The sequence below is a fragment of the Camellia sinensis genome, chromosome 8 (genome assembly GCF_055761805.1).
Source record: "Camellia sinensis isolate YWXY chromosome 8, ASM5576180v1, whole genome shotgun sequence".
Classification (NCBI taxonomy): Eukaryota; Viridiplantae; Streptophyta; class Magnoliopsida; order Ericales; family Theaceae; genus Camellia; species Camellia sinensis.
This window is the reverse complement of record NC_138968.1, coordinates 34511001-34526226: the sequence shown is the minus strand read 5'-3', so window position 1 is coordinate 34526226 and position 15226 is coordinate 34511001. Positions and strand designations below refer to the sequence as shown.

Here is a 15226-nt window from a genome sequence, read left to right as displayed (position 1 = left end):
ACCGAAAGGAATGGTTTGATCCCATTGCCTCCTTAAAACTGCACCAGGCTTACATAGTAGAGTCCGTTGATGATCTAACAAAGCCTTTTGTTTCCTTGTACTTCGGCGCTGCCTATTTGGCTTGGTTATCACAATGTGAAGGGAGCAAGTTTGTTTGCTACCAAAAACCATCCATCTGTTACTTGTCAAGTGTTTTTGATTGAATATATTTTGACTGACTTAATGATTATCATCTGGTGCTAAACCAGGGAAAGGACCCCACAGTTTGTTGTTCAGGCTTATCTTGCAGGGCCAAAGAACATAAACCTTCAAGAGACAGGTCCTCTTTGGCTTAAATTTGAGGAAGCATTAAGTCGATATGAAGACCTAAAGAAGTAGGTTTCACTTCATACTATATATATATATGTTAAACACTATGTGATTCTGTGTTCATATTTTTTGATGGTGAACATTATTTTATAGGGAACAAGGGAGTTGCACCATTTTATAAGCTGACTCGTTTATAATTTAGGTGGTTTGCGGAGGATCCATTATTTTTTGTTGCAATGTTATGAATGAAAGCTTGGGGATGGAAACGACAAATAAACAGAGACGATGGTTGTTGTACAGAGACGTAAATCATGTACTGTTAAAATAACATGAGGTAGTAATTCTAATGACAAGCTGAAAATAGTTGGTCTCCTATGCTTGAGGAGTTGCACAGATAATCTGTTCTCTGGGCTTGTATTTATTTTCTTTTTCATTAAAATTAAGACTACTGCAAAATGTTTCTTGTGCTTTAGATTCTAGCATAACTAAACACTTATGTTTGTAGCCACAACACTACGAAAACAAGGTCTGTGTAATGCTAGCAAACCCAAATTTCTGTTTGATCCCAGATTTGACACCCCAAAGTAGACAAAAATGAAATGGAATGAAGTCAAGCATTTGATTTTAGTGTGCCCTTATTTTTCAGCATTTCATGTTTTGCGATGTTTGATAGTTAAGCTTGGCATACTTGTCAAAAATAAACTAAAAAATAGTTAATCTTGCCATCCAAATTTGGTTATGCTTGTGCTTAACTGGGTTGATAACATATTTTGTTCAGTTTAATGGGCTTCTTCACATTTAAATTGACATGCAAGGTTTTGCTCTTATTGTTTTGGTCTTTGTTTCTACATTTGTGCCACTGTGTTGCATGTATCAAGCATATAATTACGAGATGACCTTTTGTCAATGTTAGTTTCTGGGCATGAGACCACTGGTTCAATGTTGACTTGGACAGCATATCTTCTGAGCAAGGTATTACATATAGTACCTTTTATCTTAATGATATGTGTCTCCCTTTTCTGTTGTTTACCATAGTAGATTCTATACTTCTTTAGGATTGGCTTGATGTTGATTCAAGGTCTAATAGTAGTGCGTCAAATGACAAAGAGGAAAGTGGTTTTATTTATTTGAACCATTATACTAAAATTCATTTATCTTTGCTTGTGACATTACACATTGGTTTCTTCCTGTTGGTATAAATTATTAACTGTAGGCCTCGTTTGGGGACTAGCCGGTATAGCCAAAAAGCCAAAAAGTTGCTAAAAAAGTCAAAAAGCCAACAACCCATACCAAAAAGTCAAAGATTCTCTTTTGTCTCTACTTTTTGCACATCTTTTCGTAAAAAGTCAAAAAGTCATCCCAAACATACTAGTTTTTTTTTAGTTCATATTTTAGCCAAATAGCCAAAAAGTTACTAAATTAGCCTGTTCCCAAACGATATGAGCTGTAAAAAGTGCATGTAATGCTATACGTACGAAGAAAACTTGCAAAATGATCTGGCATGTCAATAACTGCCTTCTTTTTAAAATTTGCAAAATGATCTTGCAAATTTTGTCCTTGTGTATTTCCTTTTCATTTGTTTTTACTTTGAATTACTGCATTCTGAAGCGAGGCATTGGAGTTTATGTCAAATGGTGTCACCATGCATTTATGTGATGTTTGTTGTTTGAACCTATTCAGAACACAGAAATAGTTTTTACTATTATTCATTCATATTTATAATGTGGGTCTGAGCTTGGTTTTGGCTATAGAAGATGTTGCTAGATTTGTTTCTTCAAGTTTTATTTTATTTTTTATAAAAAAACAAAGAGTGGTCTTTCTTCCTTCATTTTCCCTCACAGTTCTTCTAGTTCTTTCCCTAATATTGTGTACAACGTGACAAATATCTAACCGCCAATCTAGTGCATTTTTCACTACTTAAATTATAATCATTTGTACCCCTCACGAATAATTCCAGAACAGCATCTATGTTTTGACTCTATTTTGTTTCGTAGGCTGTATGTATCAGGGTATCAGTTGAACCAAAGAAGGCAATTCGAAAGCTCCCTAGAGTCCAACATCTTTAGGCCCCGATTGACGGGGAGGTTAAGAAGTGAAGATGTTGAGGTAAAGTTCAGTATGTCTAGTAACTAAGTTTAGCTTTTATTTTAATAAATAAGATTTCCAGTTCAGAATTTTATCTGTACAGTCTTCTGTATCGGAAACTTGTTACATAACCATCTAAAATTGCCTTCCTGAACCAATATATTGTGAACATTCATGTTGTTTTATATGTGGGTGTGTATATATATAATTATTTGACTTTAGATTTTGAATGTTTCATATGTTGATAATGAATGTCTAGTTGCTTAGTTTCTCTTACATGAGTTTGCTTTGTTACAAGTTTGAGGTATTGTCTTCCCTTCATCCAACTCCAGCAGTTTGTGGGTTTCCTACAGAAGAGGCACATGTTCTAATTGCATAAACTGGTACATGTATATTGCTATATCATTTATGTTTTGCAATCTATATTTTATGGCTTTTTTACATTGACGTAAAATTTTTAAGATGAGACATAATTCAATTCTTGACTGAAGTTGAACAAGAAACGAATCAATGATCTAAAGAAAGTATACATACTTATCTTGCCTAGACGGAATCATATATCATGATTTACACTTCCCTGTAAAGCTTATGTCTTTACTGTCCAATTACTGCGACTCGTCTAATTTGAAGTACATATAACAGTGATAAGAATTGCACTATTAATGAATTTAATCTTTACTCTAGAACACTAGATTTAGGCTGACTAACATTGTTCATATTGTTGTCTTTATGGTTTTGGTTCCAGTTCCTGATGTGTTTTGGCAAAAGACCTCTGGTTTATTTTCAGTAATGATGCTCAATTCCTAACTGATGCAGCAAACGATGGACTTGTATCAAGTCATAGACACAGAAATTTAAAGTGGTATCTGAATTTTTTCCTTGACATAGACAAAGAAATTTAGGTAAACACTTTGCAGATGGAATGTTGAGTAATCTAAAATTTATGAATGTTACAAGCACAACTAGTTCAGGTCGTAAACTGCCACACTTTCAAGCACAATTTCATATAACTATTTTTTATTATGTTTGTGTTCTCTTACAATGCAGTTACCAGTTGATGCAAATGATGCTAAACTTGAAGAGCGTATTATCCAGCACTTGGCTACTGCTGCTGCAATGGGAAGGGCCCACCACCACATTGCTCGGAGGGATGGCCCAAGGAGTCAGTCATCTGTTCATGGTCGTCCACAGTTGACGGTGTTTTCCTCTCATCCTAATTCACCTCCTGCTTATGTGGCAACTATAGGAGGGGAATCTGAACTAGCTACTATAACTGTAGCTAGTCCATCTGTTCCACTTGCTGGTGGGGATGAACCATAGCAACATAGACACCAGTTTCATTCTGTTCAAACTGATCAGTTTTCCTCCTTACCCTCTTAGATGTTTACAACCATTCCATGAGTTGTAGAGTTGTTTTTGGGTTCTATTATAGGCAAACGATTTTAATTTCCTTCTTTTCTTTTTTTTACTTGTTAATGTCTTCTTTTTTCTTCTCTCTTTTTTTTTCTTTTTTTTTTATTTTACCGTATAGCTTTATTTTGGAATGAACACAAACTTGTCCAATTAATATTATCATGGGATTGATACCTTGATCAGACTACATCCCGGGCCAGCCATAGGCCTTAGTGGCTGACCAGGAAAGGGTTCAGAGTGGGAAGCTCTTTTCTGACAAAGGTAAATTGAAAACAAAGAAGAATGAGTATATTCTCTCTTCCTTTCCTACTAAAATGAATAGAGGGTCCATTACTACATACATTCCTAATGATCTGTCTCTGTTTTCACATGAAAAGGATGCTGGCAAAGGGAGTTAAGGAAGGGAGCTGGTCACAAAAATTTGTTTCTCGGTGTGTTGTCTCAAACATTTTCAATTTTTTGTTTATCTATCCTTTTTGCACTCCTGTATCATAAGAATGCCCTCATGAATCCATTGGTTATAAATTTGCAGTGCACTCTCTTATTATTATCTTCCTACTGTCCTAATACAATGGTATCAGATCAATCAAAAGACAAACCAATTGCCTTGGGTAGTTCAGGACTTGTAGTTCTATTTACAGCTTAGCTAATTTTGAGTGTATTAGATTGCTTTGACAACAAACACATTATGTTTTGTGCCAGAATAAAATTTAGAGGAGACTTGGTTACTGTAACTCCTGATATTTTTCAAGTTTCTCTTAGCTCAGATGCAGAATTTATACTATTGGCATCGAATGGCTTATGGGATTACATGAATAGGTTTGTGGTTTCTTGTTTAAACCTTGTACTTGCATTCTATAAATTATCTTAAATTAGCATGATAGTTATTTATTAATATTTTTCTCAATTAACCACAAGATGAGTATTATCTCGTCAACTTTGCTATTGTTTCAGCTTAGAAGCAGTTAATTTTGTTATGGTTTACAAAGTTTTAACTTCTTTTGTTCTGATTTTTGTTAGCTTGTGAGACGCTTGGAAGAGCAGCTCTGCTAATGGATGCGTAGATGTTTATTTTTCTTGCACAATGCTTGATCATACTTGTATTGTTTGGCTGTTCTAATAACCTGCAAATTTATGTATATTACAGGACCGACGTTCACAAGATAATGTCAGCATCGTCATTGCTGATTTGGGGTATGCACTTGGATGCATTAAGTTAATTTAATCTAATATTTTCCATTCTAATCTAATGTATCAATCTATTGTACTGATATTAACCTTTCTAATTTGGTCCTGACTGTGACTTTTTGCAGGAGGACAGATTGGCAAAGTTTGCCTAGTCAGAAAGAAAATTTTGTTTATGAACTGGGCCAAGCTTTTGCTACTATCGTTATTGTTTCATTAGGAATATGGATGTCTTTTCTACTTTCTGCATGAGTTTTCAAGCCTGCTAACTTTGTAAATAAATCTTCACAGATTTCCAATATATTTTGTGTCTAGATATATCTTGTAATTGTACATGTATCACATCTTATTGCATTGTTTTTCATTTTTAATTTTGTTTTCAAGCTTAGTTTATTTATTATTTTAATAAATATCAATTATTAGTTCATAATAATTGTTTATGACAGGCATTTTCTTAGTTCAACTATATAAAATTAGCACAACTTTAAAAATAAAAAAAAAATTAAAAAAAGGCTATGGCGGCGTTTTTTAAACGTCAGTATATCCCTACCCCAACGGTTAGATTTTTAAAATGTATAAATGTCTATGACGGCGTTTCCAAAACATCGCTAAATGTCATAATGACGTCATAGTACAATTAGGGTAGGACATTTGGCAGCGTTTTTAAAAATGCCGCCTATACTAATATAACGACGTTTTTCAAACGTCATAAAGCTATAGTGACGGCCGCGTCATCAGCGTTTGGTACTAAACGTCACAAAAATAATTAGCGACGTTTTTAGTACCTATAGCGGCGTTTTTAAAACGCTGCTAAAAGTCGATTTTCCAGCAGTGTTCATTCATATTCGTCTACGTATTCATGTTGCAATGATGCTATGCAAGAACTAAATAATTTTCCAAACATAAAAAGCTTACCAAAGTTAATAAATGTGTGTGAGTGATTTTTTGACCACACTGCAATCTTAGTATTCAGCTGGAGAGTACCGGCAAAATAGATGGCATCTGACTAACCTGCAACAGAAAGAGAAGACTCCGATGGTGTTTCGCCACCCGGGGGTACTTCGACGATCAAGTCAGTACTCAATAGCTCTCAAAGATAATCAATAGTGCTAAACTTTCTAGATTGAGCATAAAAAGCATACCTTAGACCCATGGGGGTGCCTCTCTTTTATAGTTACCTCAATCCTAATCCCAATAGAAGCCTGACTTCTTTGGATTCCTATTCAGTACTTACTTTGGACTCGTCGAGAGATAAAGATAAACTCCCTAAGAGTTTTATCCTTATCTTAGCTAAGTCTCCTCTTTATTCTAGGACTCTTGTCCCTTATCCCTTATTCGCTTATCTCAGATTCCGATATCTTCGGAGATAACCTCGACCTAACTGAGATGACCTCGGCATAACGACCAGGATACGTGGCACCTCGGCTGACACGTCAGCGTCACCTTGCCATGTGTTGGTACTCAGAAAATATATCTCCACAACTGCCCCCTAGGTTCTATTACCTCGGCATTATGAGGTGATGGAACCTACATCGTTTGTCCATTTGTGCCCTTCTGTCCGAGATCAAACTCGCCGATCTCAAAGTTCCCTGGACTTTACTATCCACTTGTGTCAAGCATCAAGTTTCATGCTTTCCAAGCTGCTTGAGATCGTACCTCCTAACCGAGGTTCTGATTCCATTAATTCGTAAACTCCAAGAGCTTTGCAACTGCTCCATTCACACTCTCTGGTGGGCTCCTGATTTCCAGTCATCTATTTGACTCCGGCGATTTTCATATCGGCGTTCATTTCACTTGGTAATTTGGCTATTCTTTACTTGCTTTTAAGCTCAATCTTTCATAACTCTTCTGTTTTACTTCGAATCTATTTATTTGCCATCTGTTGCCTTCTATTTTCGTTTGTCTTCAAGTTTTGAATTGTTTATTGTTTGAATGCCTGGCACTGTTCTTGCCATATCCACTTTCTGTTGCTAGCATCGTGTCTGGGTCATTACTTTCTTGTTCTTCACATACTTACTTAGTGCCTGTGCACTTGGCTTTATTCTTGAACTTTGTTGTCTTCTTGATTCTGAATATTCTCTTCTTGTTTTTTTTGTTGTATTTCCAGATTCTTGCCTTCGTTTCTGTTTTCTGTATAGTCTTAGAACCACGTCTCTTTTTTGCAATTGATGCCGAGATAATGGTAAAGAAGCTCCTCCAACTGATTGCCGAGGCTGAACCACTGTCAACTGTTGAAGCAGATCATTCCGACTTTCTTGCTTTAGTCCCTAGTTCTTAGGGTCTTCATTTTTGTACTTTTGTTTTTTCTGCATATGTAACCTTTTTGCTTCTGAAAAATGTCTGTCATTGACCAATGTGCTACTGCTTTGATCTTGAACAAGGAATCACTTTACTAGGTCGAAGTGCCTTTTCTAATGCACGTTTGTGTTTTTCTGAATGTTGAATGTTTTTTTCTGCTGACTGCCTGTATGTTTCCCCATACTTAGAATTTTTTCAACTTTTTTCGAATATATTCTGCAAATCACTTCGGGGTAGTACACCTCGGATAAGCATCACTTCGGAATTATCATCAGGTGGACACCTCGGATCAACATAACCTCGGTATTTCATTTCTACAAGTGTGCTTTTTAATAGAGGTATTCAAGTGTTGCTTCCTCATTTGTACTTGCCTTCTTTTATACATGCTTCTCATTTCCCAACCTTTTGAGTTTTTAACAAGCTAGTTGGTCATCTTGGATGATTATATTTCGAAAACGTCTTTTGGTGTAATCTCGGCTATAACAAACTTGTAAATTGCTAAAAATTTCAACAAGTGTTAACATTCCTTGCTTATTCCTTCTTCCTGTCTACTAATGTAAACATAAGTTGCACAGTCCCTTTCAAGCCGGCGTGTTCTTCTTTTTACTATTGTAGGCTTAATAATTTCCATGTCTTCAAAATACGCTCTAACTGTGCAATCTCCTCGGGGTGTAATACCTCGGTTGTACCCACTAATCGGTTTTTCCCAGCCTTGGCTTAACACTTGAAAATAATATTTTCACAAGTGTTTAATTACAACTTGATACTCCATTTTTAGCAAGACTTCTGTCTTTAAATTTCTTCTAAGTCTCGGCAATATGGTAATCCCGGCAAGTATGTAGATACTTCTTTCAACATAACCTTGGCTTAACTTGTAAATTTTTATCAAAAATTTCAACAAGTGTTTAAACCAATCTTTTTTTCCGGCTTAACTTCAACTTTTAAATTTTCTCAGAATTTCAACAGGTGTTAATCTTCGTTTCGGTTTAACTTCAGCTTGTAAACTTTTCTCAAGTTTAAACAAGTGTTAAACATTATCTCGGCTTAATTTCAACTTGTAAACTTTTCTCAAGTTTAAACAAGTGTTAAACCTTAGTCTTTAACTTGTAAACTTTTCTCAAGTTTAGACAAGCGTTAAACATCATCTCGGGTTAACTCTGCTTGTAAACTTTTCTCAAGTTTCAACAAGCGTTAAACATCATATCGGTTTAACTCTGCTTGTAAACCTTTCTCAAGTTTAAACAAGCGTTAAATATCATCTCGGTTTAACTCTGCTTATAAACTTTTCTCAAGTTTCAACAAGCGTTAAACATCATCTCGGTTTAATTCTACTTGTAAACTTTTCTCAAGTTTCAACAAACGTTAAACATCATCTCGGTTTAACTCTGCTTGTAAACTTTTCTCAAGTTTCAACAAACGTTAAACATCATCTCGGTTTAACTTCAACTTGTAAATTGCTACAAATTTCAACAAGTGTTAAACAATAATCTCGGTTTAACTTCAACTTGTAAATTGCTACAAATTTCAACAAGTGTTAAACAATAATCTCTCTTCTCTTTGCCCCCTACATGGCTTTCACATGCTCTTTTGTGGACCTTATAAAAGGTCTTCAACCTAGCTAACTGTAGTCTGACCTTGTATGTTTTCTTTTTATCTTCGGGGATCTGAGATCTGCTCACTTAGGCTGAGCTCTTGTCTTCTCGGACCTACTTATTTAGGCCGAGATCATGCCTTCTGGGATCCGGGATCCAGGATCTGGAATCTGGGATCTGCTCACTTAGGCTGAGATTTTGTGTGTTTCTTTTTATCTTCTAAGATCTGAGATTTTGCTCACTGAACTCTTCTCTTCTCGGATTTAAGTGCCGAGCTCTTGTCTTCTGGAATCTTGGATCTGCTCACTCAGGTTGAGCTCTTCTCTTCTCGGACCTATTCATCTAGGCCGAGATCATGTCTTCTAGGATCTGGGATCTGGGATTTGCTCACTTAGGCTGAGCTCTTCTATACTCGAATGTCATCTCCTTGGGAGCGCTCATGCACCCTGTCTTTGCGTCCCTTCTGGAAGGGTGTTCATTCTGTTTATGTCGACACATTCTCCATCTTTGCTAAACTCGTCGTTTCCGCTACGTTGATCTTGTATGATGATGGCCAACTATTCTCCTTTCTTTACCACAGACGGCGCCAAATTGTGTGAGTGATTTTCTGACCACACTGCAATCTTAGTATCCAGCTGGAGAGCACCAGCAGAATAGATGGCACTTGACTAACCTGCAACAGAAAGAGAAGACTTCGGTGGTGGTTCGCCACCCAGGGGTACTCCGACGATCAAGTTAGTACTCAATATCTCTCAAGGATAATCAATAGTGCTAAACTTTCTAGCTTGAGCATAAAAAGCATACCTTAGACCCATGGGGGTGCCTCTCTTTTATAGTTACCTCAATCCTAATCCCAATAGAAGCCTAACTTCTATGGATTCCTGTTCAGTACTTACATTGGACTCCTCAAGAGATAAAGATAAACTCCCTAAGAGCTTTATCATTATCTTGGCTAAGTCTCCTCTTTATTCTAGGACTTTTGTTCCTTATCCTTTATCCGCTTATCTCGGATTCCGATATCTTCGGGGATAACCTCGACCTAACCGAGATAACCTCGGCATAACGACCAGGACACGTGGCACCTCGGCTGACACGTCGGCGTCACCTTGCCACGTGTTGGTACTCAGAAAATATATCTACACAATATGTATTGATGCAGGTGGATTATATATTGGGGAACAACCCATCAGGTATGTCATACATGGTGGGATATGGCAAGAAGTTCCCTAGGTATATCCATCATAGGGGATCCTCATTACCTTCCATTGATAAACATCCAGAGCACATCAACTGTGTCGAGGGAAGGTCATATTTTGCAAGCAACCAACCTAATCCCAACTTGCTAATAGGTGCTATTGTTGGAGGCCCTGATATCAATGATTCATATAACGATTCTCGAGCTGATTTTGTACACTCTGAGCCGACCACGTATATAAATGCACCAGTTGTTGGTATTTTAGCATATTTCAAATCGATTATGGGAAGAGTGGAAATTGGTTAGCGGATACTATTTTTATGGACCACAAAGCAAGGAAAGTTATTTTAAGAATATATACTATTTTTATGGATCACATTTATTGTGGATATGATCAATTTATATGTTAAAAATTATTGTATATTGGGATATCACATGGTACTATCGTATGGTATCTTTTACCAATCATAAATGCATATGACCCGGCTATCTAGGTTGCTGTTACTACCTCTCAAATCCCTAACAAAATTGTAGTAGACTTACTATTAGTGAATCACAACAGAGAAATGTATCACACATGACTTTCCAAAGATAAAAATTATATGTACATAGCATTTTATAATGAATATAAAAAAAAATAAAAATTTATAGACGTACTCAAAAAGAGGTGTACTCCATTTTACAATGTCTAAATGAAGTACATTGAAGTTTTGTCTAACTGCTTTATTTCATTAATCAACTCTACGAGCTGAGATCTTAATCTACAATAACACAGCAATAAGTTATTGGCATGAAATACTATCATAATATTAATATAATGCTACAAGATCAGAGAAGCAACATAAGTGATGCGTACCATAACATCATTAATTACCTATTTCTTCAACCAAAAAAAATAAAAATAAAAACCCAGGAAATATTAGACAAATCATGACTTCATTAATTTTTCTATATTCCAAGAAATATAATTTTAGTGCAATGGTATTCTGAAAAATTATGAGAGATGTTACAATGTGCACTTGCATATTATAAGAAAAGTTAATACTTTTCTTGAGAGAATGTATATATTTTGTGAGATGAAAGTTACGATTTTTGTGATAAAAGTTATGAATTTTAAAATTATGATGTGCACCCAAAAGTTATGTATAACTAAAAGGAACTGGTTCCTCTCCAGTCCGTTATCGGACTAGACAGTATTGTTTAGCTATAGTGGGCCCTATGTTGGGTTTATCTTGATGATCTAAACCGTTCAATGTATAGAACTCGGTGAGTATATCATCCTTATTTAAAATCATGCTGATTGGATATTGATAGACATTTCATTATATTACATTTCCGTCAACGACAAGTATAATTTTCAAATAAATTGTTCTAGAAATGTGATCTGATCAAGTGGCCATTGATACCTGATCACCATGATTTTTTTGTAGGAATGATGTACTCGATGTGCTCTACATATTGAACGGATTGATCCAAATTAGGGCCCAAAATAGCCCAACAGTATTGGATTAGAGAGGAGCCACATCCTAATTAAAATTATACTATTTATGAGAGAAGTTATATATTTTGTGAGAAAAAAATATATATTTTCAATAAAAAAAAATTAATACATTTTGTGAAAAAAAATATACTTTTTACCTAAGGTGCATATGTTTGCCCATCACATTCTCCAAATCCACTTTTCTTTGCTTTGTTTTAAGGTAGAAGAAGTGGCACGGCTATTATTATGAAAGAATGGACAAAGACGGAGGAAAATTAAAATTAAGGGCCAATTACCTATACTTTTTTTTGAGATTTAGCTAAATTATAGATTTTTTCTAAGGTTTTAAAAATATATCTTACCCTTCCAGATTTATATTTACATAATAATCTAACCCCTATCATTAACTAAACGTTAAAAATGGTTAACTGACATCACCGAAATATAAATTGATGGACGATATTGCCCCTGCTGAAATTTCTTTGATAAATCAACAAATTTTACAAAAGAATTATGTTAGATAGAAAAACGAAATTAAGTTTTTGGAACCATATTTGATTTATTGTTTAGAAAAAAATTCAGAATTAAAAAAAAACTAATTTAATAAAAATAAATATGAAAAAATATATTTAATTTGTAAAAATTATTTCTAACCACTCAAAAGATAATATTATATAAAAACAATAATAATTTTTTATTTTTTATTTCTTAACCAAATTAATTTTTAATTTTTTTAAAAAAAATTTAAAAAATTTCTAAAAATCAAACCAAACATATTCTAAGAATTTTTTGACAAGTCATTTCTTGTATTTCTAAGTTATTTAATTATTTGTTAATTTTATGATATTTTCACCATCTGACACTGTAACATATAAGAGTTTTACAGACCAATTTTTTTTATCTCTAAAAGTGAAAATTTTGTTGCAAAAGACATTTAGGGACTAATTTCTATCGTCGTAAAGATAGTCGCCAAAAAGTCGCCCTGAAAAATAAAAAAATAAGGCTTTTAACAATAAAATTTCAAAAATTTCAATAATAAATAGACTCAAAATAGTTTATTTTTTTATGCAAAAAATTTGATACCAAAAAGATAATAATTAATCATTAATTTGTTTTAGGATTTTAGTCATTAATTTTTTTTAATCTATTTTAACTCAAAAATTAAATTTATTTTTCAAATCTAATAAGGTGACAATCTATTAAAATGAGTTGGATTGTCACATTTGGACCTATGGAGCCTACAGGTCCCGCTTCGACTATCTCAATTGTTCACTTTTTAGTCACTTTGTGTAGATCGTTGACACAAAAAAATCAAATCAATCTGATATATATACGAAATCTTGAAGCCTCTAAGGAAATTAATCCATGTCATTCGACCAAAGTAAAAAAAAGGTTTTTGGCGAGGAGTATTTCAATTGGGGGTACAACTACAAATAAAAAAGAAAAAAGAAAATTCATATACACATATATATATATATATATATATATATATATATATATATATGTATTATTATGCATCTATATAACCAGCAGCTGTAAGGATCCTAATAGTAAAAGACCATCAACTTGGACTACACGTGAATGCTGTTCACGATAAAGTTTACAGTGTGTTTAAATTGCATCCTCTTAGAATATCGCATATACACTAAAAAAATATTGAATAATCATTTTTTTTATCAGCAAAAAAAAAAAATTTTTATTGATGAGATGAGCAAGAAACAAGTAACATCAATAAAGGAAGGAAGAGCCAGAAGCATCATAGCTAATACTCCACAATCCCAACTAGGTTGACACTAAGGAGAAAGCACAATCATCTACTAGCACAAGACCCACAGATTGGTGAGAAGCCAATTCAAAACAAAAAAAAATAACGAAAAACAGAGAAAAAAAAAACCACCCAACCACAGGCTTCCAAATCTGCAAACTCCAACCCCAACAAACACCAGCAATTTATGGCCAAAAACAACAGCAAACACCAACAACCCTTACACCAGCAAACATTAGTTGTATACTGCCATAGGACAACACAACCATACATGTCTTCAACCAGCAACCATAGCCTCAACCAGCATTTATGCAACAAAACATCAACAACAGAACAGAACTGTTGCAACAATTTTAAGACAAATTTAAATTATTCTGTTTACAGAATTTTTCGTTTATTTCCTTTTCTCTTTCTTCTTTTAAGAAAATTATTTTCTGTAGATTTACAAAATAATATTCTGGTTAAAAAAATAAATAGTGATTATATGCTATTTGACAGATAATAGTAATATATTGTCTATTTTCTTTGACAACTAGTAGTACGATACTGGTGTGATTAACAATTCATAATATATTTTTGTATAATCTTTTTAGAAATTAATTTTCGGTTTTAGAAATTATGTTTTGAGTTTTCATTACTTAAAATTCTGGTTTAGTTTTTTAATTATTGAAGTGTTACAGAAATAAATTTTCTGTGTGAAATTAATTTAGTTGAATAAAATTTTATTTTATTTCCAAATTAATTGAAAAATAAAAGTTATATTCTTATTTCTTTTATTTTACAGAATTTAATTTTCTGTGTGGAATTAATTTGGTTGAATAAGGTTTTATTTTATTTTCAAATTAATTGGAAAATAAAAATTACATTCGTGTTTCTTTTATTTTTTACAGAATTTAATTCTGTGAATTTGGTTTAATTTTCTGTGTAGTGTAAATTTTAATTATAATTTTGTTTTATAAATTAGAATTGATGGCTACGAAAACTAATGCCCAAACGAGTACTGCTGTGGTGGCTGCAATTGCACCAACCCCCTCTCCTGTGGTGACAGTACCAATAAATCATGGAGAGAAGCCAGAGAAGTTCTTAGGAACTGACTTTAAAAGATGGTAACAGAAAATGTTGTTCTATCTTACAACTCTGAACCTGACTCGTTTCGTCCGTGAAGATGCTCTTATCTTGAAAGAGAATGAAACCGACTGGCAAGTGGTTGCTGTGGTTGATGCCTAGAAACATGCCGATTTCCTTTGCCGGAACTACATCTTGAACGAACTTGACAACACATTATACAACGTCCACAGTCCTATCAAGACAACAAAGGAACTTTGGGAGTCTTTGGAGAAAAAATACAAAACGGAAGATGCCAGCTCAAAGAAATTTGTGGTTGGCAGATTCTTGGATTTTGTAATAATTGATTCAAAAACTGTGATCAGCCAAGTTCAAGATTTCCAATTCATTCTGCATGACATTCACGCAGAAGGTATGTCTCTCAATGAATCCTTCCAAGTTGCAGTCTTAATTGAAAAATTACCAAAAGGCTGAAAGGAATTCAAGAGCTACCTCAAACACAAGCACAAGGAAATTTCCATGGAAGAATTAATCGTGCGTTTGAGGATTGAGGAGGACAACTGTAATTCTGACAAAGGGGCTGGTAAGCATCCTATGGAGTCTAAGGCAAATGTAGTGGAACATGCTTCAAAAACCAAGAAACGAAAGTCTTTTAGAGAAAGTTCATCACAAGGCTCTAAAGAGGGAAAAAATAAAAAGTACAAATTTAATGGCAAATGTTACATCTATGACAAAGAGGGACATCGGGCCAAAGATTGTCGTAGCAAAGGCAAAAGCCAAAGAAGAACAAGCAAGAAGCATGCTCAAGCCCATATGACTGAAGTGGACAAGATTTCCAA

The 15226-nt window shown here is 34.2% G+C and overlaps 1 pseudogene; it reads left to right on the top strand.

Annotated features, from left to right (window-relative positions):
• The window catches only part of LOC145797684 (endoglucanase 8-like), a 41345-nt pseudogene extending 30962 nt beyond the window's left edge, over positions 1-10383 (top strand).
• The last annotated feature ends 4843 nt before the right edge of the window (positions 10384-15226 follow it).